The sequence below is a fragment of the Pygoscelis adeliae genome, unplaced genomic scaffold (assembly GCF_000699105.1).
Source record: "Pygoscelis adeliae isolate BGI_AS28 unplaced genomic scaffold, ASM69910v1 Scaffold26, whole genome shotgun sequence".
Classification (NCBI taxonomy): Eukaryota; Metazoa; Chordata; class Aves; order Sphenisciformes; family Spheniscidae; genus Pygoscelis; species Pygoscelis adeliae.
This window is the reverse complement of record NW_008825104.1, coordinates 4,905,375-4,920,975: the sequence shown is the minus strand read 5'-3', so window position 1 is coordinate 4,920,975 and position 15,601 is coordinate 4,905,375.

Here is a 15,601-nt window from a genome sequence, read left to right as displayed (position 1 = left end):
GGGAGGCGACACAGCTGGGACAGCTCACCCCAACTGACCAAAGGGGTATTCCATACCATATGATGTCATGCTCAGCATATAAAGCTGGGGGAAGAAGAAGGAAGGGGGGGACGTTTGGAGTGATGGCGTTTGTCTTCCCAAGTAACCATTAGGCGTGATGGAGCCCTGCTTTCCTGGAGATGGCGGAACACCTGCCTGCCCATGGGATGTAGTGAATGAATTCCTTGTTTTGCTTTGCTTGCGCATGCAGCTTTTGCTTTACCTGTTAAACTGTCTTTATCTCAGCCCACGAGTTTTCTCAGTTTTACTCTTCTGATTCTCTCCCCCATCCCACCGGAGGGTAACAGCTGTGTGGTGCTTAGTTGCTGGCTGGGGTTAAACCATGAGAACCACCCACTCATTATTTTGAGAGGCTTATTTTCAGAAGGGGCAAATTATGGATATGAAAAATGACAGATTTCAGTGCGCAGATTAGGCTTCCTCTGAAGAAGAAGAAACATAAATGAAATGTTTGTTAAACTTGTGCCTCTCATATTTAAAGTCAATTAGAAAAGGGGATATTTTATCTTTAAAATGCAGTAATTGCTCTCTCTTTTCTAATAACAGTAGCTCAGTGCATGCTTTCAAGACAAAAAGTATTGTTTCTTTAAAGCACTACAGATCTCTGGAGGAAAGGATTTCAACATTAATTCAATTTTGTACTGATTCCTTATTAGGACAAATTTGTTTTTAAAAAGGGGGGGAAAGGAAAAGAAAGCAAGCATATCACCAAATCTAACTGCTGGAGAGAAATACAACAAGGGAACCAGATTAGTCATTTTATTGTGACCCTGATCTGTTGTTACAAAACTGTTGTAATTATAATCTTTAAAATGTTAACAGTTACCAAAAGTTAGTTCATTCAATGGTTGGATCAAGCTTCACTGGAAACATCAAAAGTGGTGGAAAAAACACTATCTTGCTGCCTTTGAAAAAAATTCTGGATCTCTGAAGCATTGCATAAAAGGGAAGCAAAACTGCATGATTAGCTCAAAAGTTAAAGTTATTCAAGAGCTTATATGCTAAGAAAGTCTGCAATTCATAAGCAAGAAATTTCTTATTAGGGGCACATCCCCTTGTCCCCCATGTAAAAAAGATAACTACTTTTTCTATAGTTTCAAAGTAGCTCTTTAAATTAAATTGCAGAATTAGCCAAGAATGTCCATTAATCTCCATTCTGACCCATTGCCCTTCTTGACCATGTAGCCTTTTAATGTGGACGATAAGATACTTAAAAATTGCATCACAAAATAGTTCTATATACTGATAAACTTTAATATTATCTAAAAACTAATAGCTAAGGAAATCCAGGACTTCATAAAAATGCTTGGCTTTAAAGACAGTGGTGCCAACTCTGAACTGCTAACAGTAAGCATGCTGAAGTCAAATCAGCATTCCCTTTGAAATACTTGAGTACAAGCGTGCAGCAAGCTCTATGCGGTACTTGAAAATTCAAAGCTCAGAATAACCTAGAAGTTGTAAATGTAAAATCATCATTTCAGTAAACAGAGATCTGAAGTGTTGGGGAGAAAACATGCAGGTCCTTGGTGAAAGAGATTGGCCACTGACAATGTTTTGCGAGTTTTTGGTTTCAGTCTTCCCATAAGCATTGCAGATGAAGCAGAGAATACTGTTAATATTTATGTGGAAAAAAGAGTGATGGATAGAGTATATAACTTAGTGCAGATCTATTAAACTGGGTTGCCAAACCATTTCAAATATCGTATGGTGTCATTATTACTGTGTGGTGGAGCTGTAGTGCATGCAGAGTGTTCTGCTCCAGCCAGATATTGTGTGCTCATCGAAAGAAAAAAATTTAGAGGTATGTGTGTACCATTAGAATACTGTGAATCAATGCAAATCCAGTTTTTCCCCTTAGAAAATTCAATCTGTCCTTTAGTAAAGACTAATTTATGAATCTAATAGAATCCTAAAATAAATGTAAACCTCTCCCACCACTGAAAGTGCTGGAGTGCAGATCATAACCAGGTATTACAAAGTGCTAGATATTACCCTTTGGATAAGTCTCATGGGCATTTTTAGCAGAAATGAAGAATTAATTTTTCATCTACTAGTGTACTATCAATATCCTAGACTATCAATATCTACAGACTAGCAGCATGGTTTAAGTACTCTAAGTGGCCAGCAAAAGATGGGATAATAAACTATTATTTCAGTTCTCAAAGCACATTTGCCTTGAAAACCCTAACCTCTTTTCCATTTTTTTATGTTAGCGTTTGATAGGTGTGTCTGGTTTGATAGACGAGGTGTCACTTTCACTAAGCTCAATTAAAAAAAAGTCACCAGAAGGTATATGATCCAATCGGTGTAAAGAAGCTCACTTTGAAACATGGTACCACCCTGTTAAACAAACTCGATGATTATATTACTGCATAGTGCTTGCTAAGCATCGATGAGCTTGTTATTTTAATGATGGATGTTCTGGCTTTGATACTTAAGTGGCAATGGGGGCACCTATTACTGTTGCTTTGGGTCATCCTTCTTCCACCCCAGCCAGGGCCCTACATGCTGCCTGAGCACCAGGATCCCCTCTGGAGTGGAACAGCTATCTGTCCCTGTCTCCAGCCCCGCTGACAAAACTTGGGGGCAGGTCAGCAGTTGATCAGCCCAGAGACCCCATCGCCTAGCTCAGGTTTCCAGCATTATCCTGGCTGGCCTGGCATCTTCGCTTCCAGCATAAGGTATTGGTGTCATGCTGTCAGCGCAGCAAGATCTTGCTGGGTCATTTGAGGCACATTTAAATTTGTTAAAATACCTTCCAAAGAAGGAGCAAACAGAACCCAGAAGAGGCATCTCAGTCTCAGTTGCAGCAGTATGTTTTGAGCCATCTTGGGCTCAGGGAGGTTTTAGGAAAAGAAGCCTGATAGCAGACAACCTTGACACCTGTTTTTCACAATGTTTAATAATTGTAATCTCTATTTATTGAATTTCCCTTGGTTCCCTCAAGCAGGTGTGTGTTGGGCTTTTTTCTCAAAAAGACTCTCATTTTTCTGGTTTTCATGGTACAATAACTCTGTAGAGGTCCAAGAAAGAAGGTAGGTATTAGTCGTCAGTCAGAAACTACTGTTGGGAAAAATTATGGAATTAAGACCTAAATATGTAAGCAACAAACCCCGCTGGGGTTCATCAAATGCCTGAGAGGAAATAATGTTAAAAAAATGGCAGGTGAGCGCTGAATTCCTAGCACCTCAACTCCAAGGAAAAAGTATGGTTATATGCTGGACATTAATTTAACAGTATAGATGAGACTCATTACATATGAGTTTGTGAAAGTAATTGCTTGCTTTCACTGAGAAGAATGGCCCTTGCGTATATTATGTTAAAGAAGAACTAGTTAATAACCAGTTTCCCACATGGAGTAGTTCTGTGAGTTTTTTGTAAATAAGCAAATCTTCTTTCAGTTTTTGTCCAAGTAGTTACTCCAACATGTCTGTCAAATACTACTTATCCTTAGAAATCTGTCTTCAACACTTTTCTCAGTATTTATTCCCCCTCTTCCTTCCAATTCTGTTCACAGAAATAAATAGCAAAGGAAAGAATTAAATTTTTTACTCATGTTGGTGGGTGTGCGGCTCCATTCCTGTAGAAACAGACTTCGATTCACGCTGTACAAATGTACAATCCTACAGGATGTTTAAAACATTTGGTAGTGGCACTGTAAAGTCTGGACCTGCTGTGAAATGTGACTTCACAAAAATAGTAATATAAGTGTTCTGTATTTATTGCTTTTCTGCTTTCCAAATTTACTTAGACCAGCTTTCAAAGAATGGAGAATTTTGCTATGTTTTTAGCTTTTAGAAAATGTATAGAGAAGTATATTCTTAGACTCAAAGGAGTTTCTATTTTTTGATACAAACTACGACTATAACTCAAAATTGCTTAGTCTTTTCATGCTGTATGAATCAGAAGAAAATCTGTATTTACAATCAGTGAAAATTTGAATAATATAGAACCCAAATGTGATACAGAACAGAAAGAGCAAAATTTTGAATCAAGAATACTGATTTTGCAAAATTTCTATTCAAAAGTGTAATTGCATTGTAAAATATTTCTTCAATTTGCAATATTCATAGTAACAATATAGAATCCGTATACTTTCTGCTTCGTGCCTATGTCCTTGCTGTGAGATGCACTTAACATTTGAGAACTATTTAGCAAGTAAACAATACTGTTCCTATTTTTGTGAAAGGGCATCTATTGCAGAATTGTAGAAATGCTGAGAAAATGCAGTCGGCAAAATAATATATTTGGTATTTAGTTCAGATGAACATTTATGTGAAAAATGCAACACGAGAATAAGTACTCCATCCACTTAGTAACTATCTGAGAAATGTTAAAAAGCAATGCAGTTTCGCCTAGATGTCCTATCCAAAAGACAAGTTTGGTCAGTGGTTCTGCCAAGCATTTGCAATGAAACATAAAGTGAAGTAAAAATGTTAGCAATATGCACTCATAGTGGCCCCATTTCTTACCCGCCCCAACAGCTAAAACCCCTCAGCAAGGCTTTCACCATCTCGTATCTCATTCACTGTAACAACCTTTCCCTGACTAATTAGTTTTTCACCGCTCTTGTCTCCCCAGAATGCTGTTGCAAAATTCATTTCCATGTCAATTTTGCAGCACTACAAGCTCTCCCTTCTCCATCATGTCCTGCATAAAGTAAGGCCTGTGTAATTTTACATTTCACATTGATATCTGGGACAACAGTACTATCTAATCATATAAAGATTAAAATCTTCCATGAAACAGATAGTACCAAACTTGTGCTATCTGGTTAATTTTGAGATAACAGTTGTGATCTGCATTAGCTCATTCTAATCTTTTGCTGTTGGTTCATATTTGCAATCCACACTTCATAAATTTACAGACTCTGAATTTTGTCTTTTAAAAGCATAGCTTTGAAATAATACATTATGAAACAATTTCCATTGCCTTTGCACATTTCAGATTTCTGTATGAAATTTCATAAGGTAAATAGCTGTATCAGCTTGCCTTCTAAGAGGTTTTTATAAAGAACCGATTTTAAAAATTTCTATCACAGATAGTTATCTTTAAATACATCTATTATAAATATAATGTTATCTAAGGTTGCATGCCATGAATAAATATTTCCCCTTGTTCAAGACTTGTGCAATTTTTGAGTCTGCGTGAAAACATCTCTCTCCTCTCCCTCTTTCTCTGTATATGTAACTCTGTGTGTGTGTGTGTGTATATTATATTTTTCTTGGCAAATTCCATATTGCCCAAAGTGCCATATACTGCCACTTGTGCTTTTAAATTCCAGAGACTGCTTCATGCTTGCTACAATTTTTATACTGAAGGTTTTGGGCTGAGCTACCTACCGTACAGGATTGAGGTCAGTAAGTTCTGTTCTATCAGTGTTTCTGAAGAAGCGTTTCCTCCAGGAATTCTGTGGCAGCACTGCCCTGGTTTGTCCTGCCGCAGCATTGTTTCAGTTGTTCTATTTTGCGTGTTAACTTACAATTTAACCTTTAGGAGTTGTTTAATTATTTTTATAGAGTTCTTTAAGATTCTTCTGTCGATTAAGAGAGATTCAGGAAAAAGAGATACTGAAGTCCAACTATTCATTTAAAGCCCTGGAATTCACCAGGTCATTTCACTGGTAATAATATTTTCACATTTACATCAGAGTAAGTAATTGCCATTCCATATTTCATTGAAACAGGTCCTCCTTCTTCGGAACATTAGTGCCAAAATATCTAAATTCATTATCTATACATTTGAGAAGTCATCTGTCATCCTTTACTGTTTTAAGCCACACCACTGTATCTGTGACTTACAGTATTTTAATTCATATCCTCATTACTGAAAAAAAGCTTTCCTTCCTGTAACACTTCCCAACTTTATTATGTATATTGTGTAAGGAACATAAAGTCATAAGCATATCATGAAATCTTAATTTCTGCTTCCAATAGGTAAATCCCTCCAGCTTCTTCTGTGTCCCCACGCAACTGTCCTAAATGGCTCTATAATTAAAACAAGTGGTAAGTATGATAAGAAATGTCCATGTCTTTTTCTTCTGTATAATGTTATTGTTTCTGGTTTTTGCTACTGTTTTCCAAACAACTGAAGAGTCATTATTTTAAATTAATTTCTGAAAGTGTTCCCCAAAAGAGCTTTCTTCTATGTTCTGAATAAAAGATGATATCCTGGCGATTTAAAATACTTTTTGTTCTTCTTAAAGTAGTAGGTCTCTCCGTTAGTAGTGCTAGAATTCTTTCTCTCATGTAAATATTTTATCTTGCATACAGGCCTTCTTTCTTTTCTAAACCTATTTTACTTTTAGTAAACTTTAGTTATAATCACCTTTTATCTGAATGCCAGCATTTTGGAGAAAATGTTTCTTTAAATATATTCCCTAAAGAAAAAAGGCTCACAGATTGTTGTAGCTAAGAAGTCTTCACCTGATTTGTCTGTTAAAGCTGTGTTTGTCTGATGGAAGAAGCCTAATAAACGTGTTGTTGCATTTCAAGACCATGGTGCATGTATTTACCTACACTAAAAGGTGTTATCTAAAGAGATAACCATCTGATTGAGGATACTTCTGTGTTTTTAATTATGAGATTCTTCTGTTTCTGTTGTGTTATTGGATCCTCTTTCCCCTCTCTTTTATTACATATTAAAACAGGCGTTTCTAGACTCTGAAGTATACTGGCTTCCAGGCCTCTAGTCTCTGCAGGGATAGATTTCAAAAATGCCATTAAACTACGTTAATTCCTGTGTATCCTGGGGCAGGGGTTTAAGGCTCAGGAAATGTTGAGAGGTCAGGGAAGGTCTGGCTCTTGCACATACTAAAACGTTTGAATATTGAACATGTTTGAACGCTGGGCAGAAGTTTGGTGCATTGTGACATTTTAAGTGAATTGCAATTAAAATACAGATATACTCTAAAGGTAGCCTATTAGTCTCTTAATAGTGTCACTAAAATTATTAGGCAGAAAATGTCAGAGTTTCACGTGTAAGTTTTTGGGCTATCTCTCGTTTGAAAATATCTCATGTAAGAGATAAAAATGCCACTTTACCACTTCAAGGTTCTTTGCTCTTCATGTAGCTCTGTGGTTTGCATTGTATAAAGGGGTGTTGCTTTTCTAGCCATTTATTGCCTTAAGTAAAATTTTAGACTTGCAGAGTATACAAAGTATTTTCTTTGTAGTAGGACCCTTTTCAGAAATGTAACCACATCAGTTTGCTACTATGTGTGCAACAAACAGGTTGGGAATGAAGTGAGATTTGTTTGTCTAATATTAGGCAAGAAAGCAGTATAACATGCTGGTTTGGGCATATTTGGAACATAAATAGTAAAACAAATTTTAAAGCTATTAGTGTTAAAAAGTAATTCTCTTAGTGTTAGTCTCTTAGATGAATCTCATAGCTTCTTAGAGGGAGCTGGCAGAAAGACATAGGAATTCTGCATTAAATGTTTCCTAAGGAATTGCCGTTATTCAATGCGTGTGCGTGTGTGTGCATCAATACCCCTTAAAAATATCATGTTCCTCCAAGTTTCAAGGAATAACTGTATAAGTGAGAGACCATATTAGTGCCCCAAATGAGGGAAAGCTTGCAACATTAACTAAACTACATTATTCGGCACCAGAAAATTTATAAAGGGAGCATTATGAATGCCTCCAATTATAGAGAAAGCTTTGGACTTCATTCTTCATTAAACAACTTGAAATCTATTGGTAATCTCAAAGCCAAAGGGAAGCTGGCTGCATGAGTTCTGCTAATTCTCCAGTTAAGGTAGTGTGGTACTGGCTCTTTGTCTAAGTCAGGATCCTATGTATTTTGATCTGAACACATCTGACAGAGAACTACAGAGAAGACACACAGCCTTCCCTGCTGTTCTTTCCCCTGTTGGCTGGTATCTTCGTGGTGTCACCCTCGTACTGGTCTTCTTCAGCCCTTGTAGCAGCTACCACCCACATAAGCAGTATTTTTGTATAACAGAAGGGGGATACCCTGAACACCAAGACTACTTTCCACAACAGATGCACAACCCAGCAGCTAACACTGGCTGGAGCATCCATTCCACTACAGCTTCGGTACTACCTACTTCTGTGTTTAGAGGACACTTCTTACGGGGACATCTCCCGAGTGATACAAACTTGGAGTAGAAGGAGCAGTCAAGGCACTTAGGAGGCCATGTACAGAAGCCTCTATGTCCTATTAGTATTCTGTGAATCCATACGCCTCTCATTACACCCCGTGACTTAGTAAGCAACATACCCTAAATTATGATATTCTTACTGGTATTGTTATTTATCCTGTAGAATTTACATTTCCAAGACTTGAATAACAGGAAAGCATTGTACTTTTTCCCTTTTTTAAAGAATATTAGACTTTAGAGTAAATATTCTGGATTATCCAAATGGATCCTAAAGCCAGGACAGAAGAAACTGTTGAAGAGTGGCACTTGCACAGCTTAGAGATAAACAGGGTAAGAATGTGTGGCTGAAACAGAATTATTATTTCATAATTTGAGTCATGAAGAAATAGACAATTTATAGTTCCGTGTGTGACCTGAGCATTTCCCTTCTGATTTCAAATATAGCTGTATGTCATGTACTCAGTTGAAAATATACTAAGATGTAATATATATAATGTGCAATGTATAATGTATAAAATATATTTAATTATTTATCATACCAAAGCATTAATATTATAGAATACTACTATACAACATTATTATTATTATTATTATAGTCTATACATAATTAAAAACATTATATAATAAAAATACACATTATATTATTAGTATTTAAAATATAGTGTGTAGTATATAATATCAATATAGAAATCCCTCACATGAGTTTTAAAATGAAAAACAGCTGGTCTGAGACAGAAATAAGCAATAGTTTAAATCTCATATGATGTATATTTATGTATCATGCCCATTTTCAAAGTTTCCAAAGTATAATGATACTGTTTCCATTCAAAACTATAAGACCTGCTTGGTTAATGCCCGATACAAGCTAGAAGGAATTTGGAAAGAGTTTTGAAATACATTACACAACACAATATAGCAAGAGAGACATCTCTTCACTATTTCCTAAATGCCTATTTTCATTCCTTCTTCTAAGTTGAATCCAAGTATCATATATAGGAAATATTAAAGCTGTTAGACACTAAATTCGAAAAAAAAAAAAAAAACCCAAACCCAAACAAAACAGAAACCTTGATATTCTGCATTGATGTACTTGATTAAATGCAGTATATGTAATTGCTTGTATCAGCCAATCTGGTTGTCACATCCATCATATTGGTCAACAGAAATAACATGCCACTGAATGAATACTTTAGATGTGGAACAAGTGAAAGATAGCACTTTCATACAGTTTTCTGATCTGTAACAGCATCCAGTAAGTACTGCCTGATAGAACAAGCATGTAAGAGAGGAATTATGTTGCAGGTACAGATAAGTGTACATACTGAATACCTGTGAATTTGAAAGGCCTTTCTACTCAGCTGACAAAACTTTGGTCTGCCATGCTGGCAGTATGGTGTCTAACATCACCTCTTCCTGGAATGCTCCTCTGCAAGTTTACTGGTTTTTATTTGTAAAATGAAGGCATGTTAGTACTCTCTTGAAGACATAAAGACTACAAAGTGGACAAATCATTAGAGATCACCATTAGAAGTGATGCTAGAGCTCATGGCTCTCATTATTGTACTTCTTTTCCATAACTATGGGCAAGTTACAGTATTTATAGGTGCTGACCAGTAAAAGCTCCGAGTCTGGATAACTATACAACACAGATGACCTTATGAAGAGGTGAGTTGGTGTAGAAGAAGGCTCCATAGATTTCTCAGCCTGACTTCTCACCAGGTTGATTCTCACAAGTAAGCTCTGGTTCCCACAGGGTTTGCTTTGGAAAGTTGTCCCATTTTCAGAATATTTTAAAATATTGACAAAATACTGTAAAGTGTTGGCAAAAAGAGGTCAAACCAATGCTGGTTAATAAGAAACCTACTTTCTAAGCCTAATGAGCAAGGCAATACTAATTGGAAAAGAGTTCCGACTAGCTGTTTAAGTCCAAGAGCAAACACATTTCAAAACAGCCAACTGAGAAAGTTACTAACACTGTCCTAATTTGAATGGGGAGTTATCAATAAATAAAAGGATACAGTTAAACAAAGTTTTCAAAGATGCCATAAAATACTGGGAAGATATAAAGAATTACTGAGACTTTCTCCACTGTGTCAGGTGATGCTTTGTGTAAGTGAAACCATATGTTGCCTGTAACTTCCTCTTACGTTATTATTTTTGAAGCAGCAATTATTATATGGAGTACTTACTTCATGATCTGAGTAATAAAACCTTTTTCCTACTTGCCAGGGAGGAAAAAAGGCACTCAATATAATAATAATTTTAAAAAGGCAATTTGTGTAGAAATGGACAGAGGAGAGTAATTGGTTAAAGGATCTCTTTTCTGAGGAACACGCCTAACTTTGAAGAGTAAACATCTATTTCAGTTCTTATATAGCTCATTCCACAACATCTGGCATGCTTTAGAGGTCAGACCTGTGTAAACAAAACTCTCTTTGTCTTCAGTGGCAGACTGGAATAATTAAACTTGACTTTTTAACAATTTCCTTTAATACTGCACTAAAATTTTGCAACGTTAAGCTATATATTCAGCAACATTTCCTGCACACCTCTTGAAAAAAGAAATGAAGCTACAACTTCTGAAATTGATTCATCAAAGGAAAAAAAGATTAAGATATCAAATATTCATAAGTGAAAATGAAAATAATCCAAGCATAAATGATTAAAGCTGAATGACACACTTATGCTTAACTGAAACATCCTTTATTTGTATGAATACTCAACTAAGAACTACTGAACTGATGGAAGAGTACTCACTCACACAAATGAAGGATGACAAGTCAGGCCCTTAGTCTGAACCTCTAGTCATCTAGCAGAAAAAGGGAAATCACAATGCAGATTACTTTTCCATATTTTAAGAAAGGCAGATTAGGCAACAAAATACATTAAAATCTAATGTAAAACCACAATGTGACCCATGAGTAAATAAACATCTTTTATCGTTTATCCATTCTTTGAAGGTGGAGAAAACAAGGTTTTTCAATGCCAAATCTTAATCAGTTAAATGGAAAAACGTGCCATATTGGTAGTCATTGTATTTTAAATATTACTAAGTATTACTAAATAATACTTACCATTACTAAAAGAATGAATATTTTAAGAGAATAAATGCACTAAGCAATTTAAAAGGCTAATGTTATACATGAAGAATAAGCTTTGAATTAAACTATTTTACAAACTCTAACATTAAAAGAAAATGTATAAATGCAAAATACAGTCGAAACAACTTGTTTAAACATCAGTGGTCTTTTTTGTTGTATACAAGTTATTACACCACTGCGATGTACTTTGAGAACCAAGGAAGCAAAACAGATAATCACATTAATGTGAAAGACAATTGTCTGGGTTGAATTAAATTTCAAGAACAAAATAAATACACAAATTTTATTATGTATTAAAATAAAAAATATATTTAATATAAATAATTTCAATTTTCCAATTCTACCTGCTCTAAACAGAGAAGATTCTGTACTAAGAATCTCAAGATTATTAGGAAAACAAACTTAGTATCGCTTTATGAAATTTGAAGAGTCTATTTTTTGATTGTATCCTCATCTATGTTAGTGCAGAATAACTTCTGACATTAAAAGAATTTGTGAGGCTACCCCCATATATTGATCTCTTGATATAATGGACATAAAAGTAGAAAAGAAAAAAGTTTTAATTGTGTATTACCATCCAAATATCGCAGAAATGTGGGTGCATGTTGCGCACTGCTGATTGGCAGTGAAAGCCTTTGGAATCATTAAATTGTATTATTGGTATTTTTTGGGGTACTAAAAATATGAAGATAAAAAGAAATGCACAACAGTGCTTTAGAGGAATTGTCTCTCTCCTAAATTTCTTTGCTCCGTGTTTTTAAGGCTTTGGGTGGATTAGGTATTGTTTTGATATAAGTTTAGTAATTAAGATCTGTATTACTGTGGTCTATTATTTATATTAATATTTAACTCCTCTCTCTGCTCCAGAACAAAAGCTTGCCTTAAAAACAATCAGATTTAAATAATAGCAACAGGGGGGGTTTAATATCTATTCTAATTTTATATCTTGCAGGTAACACTTTTATTACATTTTAAAGCTTTTCTGTTGCAACCATGAGGGACTGAAAATTTAAAGTTGATATTCCCACAGGCACATTTTCATCTAGCAGTTGAGGTTATTTTAACTCATATTAAATCCTAATTTCTGTTGCTTCATATCTCATCCTGTTTTCATATAACTTCTTCAACTAAATAACTGTTTAAATTTAAAAAAAAAGTTCTATATTACTTTATATTACTTACGTACATAGAACAACAAAAATACAGTCAGGTGGCTCCAAACATGAAGTGACAAATGAAGCAATGAAAGACATAGCATCCAATAGTAATTACAATAAATGGCTAAACTGAAAATTACTAAAATAAGTATCTCATCACTCATTTTGACTTGCCTGTCTTGTTTAGATGGAGATGTCTCACAGCTTTGCTGTAATTTAGCTTTAATAACATCTCTATTAAGTAGATGCCTGTTGAACAGACAAGCATTACTTAAATAATGACACTTCAGTGGTGAATTAACTTTCTCCTGTGCAATTAAGTAGCTGTCCATCACATTCATCAGCATAATAAATTGTCTTTCAGTATCTTCATTATTACGTATTAGCCACCCACATTAATTGCTCAGGCAGACCATACAGTGACTCCTTTCCAGGACTAGGGTTGAGTCCTTTACATACAGTAGCTGATGATACTGGAGAGGAGGGAGAGGATAGTGATAACTACTCAAAAATCCGAGGATAGGTAACTTTCAGTGTTATGAAGGACAAAGGTATTTACTTGGCTGGTACAGTAACAAAATGTTAGGTTATTATAATGGTGATTTGTATATACAACTGCTTTACTCACCTTGCATATAGGTCTACAAGCTCCGTATTCAGCTTCAGATTTGTTAGATTCAGATTCATTTTATTTTGCAGTGTTTGTTTTGGGATGGAGAACAGGGAGAATAGGACAAAAAGCATATCGGTGTCTTCAAATTCTTCTATGTCACTTATACTAAATGTGTCTTTTCTAAAACCTGAAAATCACAGAATCACAGTTGTTAAAGGTCAGGTATAATTGTGAGTTCATTGATTCAGATCTCGCATGTAACATGGGCTGTAAAGCTTTATCCGGTTAATCCAGGTTTGAGCCAAACAAGTGGAGTCTGTTGAAGGAAATAAACATTTAGTCCTCATCTGAATATGCTTTTTTGTTCCAATGACTAGCCACTTTAATTTTTATGGATAAGTAGCTTATTTTGTATTTTTATGGCTTTAATTTCAAATCATTGCTATTGTGCTTATCTTGGATGACTTCATTCTTTGTTAACTTTTATTTTCTCCCTATGAGATACAAGTACATCCTAATAAGGTCATCTTTCATCTTTCTTTTGACAAACCAGTCAAATTGAACTGATAAAGTTATAAGTTTCTGTAAGGCTTTCTTTTTTTTCAAGTTGTGAAAAAGTTTTTTTCAGTCTCTTTCATATCCTTTCTTGTTAATCAATATTTTTTTATAATAATAGCAGAATTGAACATTATAGTCCTGTAACTACTACTACTACTTCTTTTAACGACTTTCTTGGAACATAGCCTAGGGCTCTGCAGAACTTATCATTTTCATACTAGTTATATAACAAATTATTTGCCTTCTCTGTTCTCTGTTTTTCCTTGGTCATGGGACCAGAATGTTTTCTAGTAAATTTACCTGCCTTTCTTCCTCTTGTTTTCAAGGTTCCTGAAGTCTACAATGACTTGCATATTCCAACAGGTCTTCAGACAGATGGTCAAATACATATAATGAGCAGAAACTTGCCTTACAGCTCCAAAACCTTGCCCAGTTTTTAATTTATTCTTGGATGGGATTCATTTGACTAAATGAACCTGTCTTTTACAATGTATCCCTCCACATCTGATCTACTTATTGAAGAAACCATCTATAGTTAATAGCAAGAACTAGAACTGGAACTGGAACTGGAACTGGAACTGGAACTAGAACTAGAACTAGAACTAGAACTAGAACTAGAACTAGAACTAGGGTGTGATATATCTGACCAAGCATAGATGTCTACTTTAGAATGAAATTCTTTGGTCTGCAGTAATAAATCCTATTCCTTATGGTTTTGTTCCATCTTAAGGGTCATTGATACCTTTGCTTTCTCTGCCATTCTTCCTAATAAGAAATAATTGGTGACGATTGCTAGGCTTTTTCTAGAACAGTTTAGAAATCATCTGGGGTAGCAAAGGAAATCTGCAAATCTGCCTTAATTTTAAGAATAATATCTCTCTCCAATTTTTGTGTCCTTTTGCTGGTGCTAAGGTCTGTTCCATAACTACTAAAACCAAAATTACTGCTGTCTCAGGAATAGCTTTTCTTTTTAATATTTTGTTATTTGGTAGCTGCCTGATTTGCTGCAAAACTGTTTCCAAAAGCATCATCATTTGGCACACACACTGTGCATTCAGCATTTTTCTGGAGGGTATTTTCAAATTAGGTAGTGTATTTCCAAAAGTTTAGCCAGGCTGAGCAAAGAATATCTGTTTGTTTAATGCCTTGCTATTCAAATACAAATACGAAGATTATGTTCAGGTAGTCTAATCAGTGAAAGCATTAATGGATTTTTAATTTCTGAATTATATAGTGCCTACTGTTTTTCAGGATTTGCAATAGGAAGATATTAAGTTAGGGCGGTAGAAGTAGCAATATTCTCCTTATTAAATAGAAATATATTTTTCCAAAGCTAGCTTTTGTTCATAAAGAGATTAGTCATTTTTATTACATGCATTTATAGGAAGCAAATTACTACAGTATCTCTGGTAATTTTAAGATAAATTAAAACAAGAAAAAAAGAAACAATTTACCACAGAATCTGCACAATAGAATTACTCAATTAAGTAAGAAGAGCAAAATATCCTCCTATTTCTCCTTTTGGGCAACAGCGTAAATGGGATCCTGCCACTTATTGAACCGTGTATAATTAGTTATAAAAGCTTCGACAACAGGATTTAACTTTCACCTTTTTTTAAGTAGGACAAAATTATGCTTAAGCATAATTTGGCAGAAGTGAATTGCAAAAGGGCAATCCTGGAAGAGCAGCAATGAGCTTCATCCTCCAAGAAACACATCTGAAAATTTTAGATTAGTGCAAGTCAAATGGCAGGATGGAAAAGACAGGCAAATTTAAATATAGAATCATAGAATCATAGAATCATTAAGGTAGGAAAAGACCTCTAAGATCATCAAGTCCAACCATCGACCCAACACCACCATGCCCACTAAACCATGTCCCTAAGCACCTCATCAACACGTCTTTTAAATACTTCCAGGGATGGTGACTCAACCACTTCCCTGGGCAGCCTGTTCCAATGTTTAACCACTCTTTCAGTAAAGA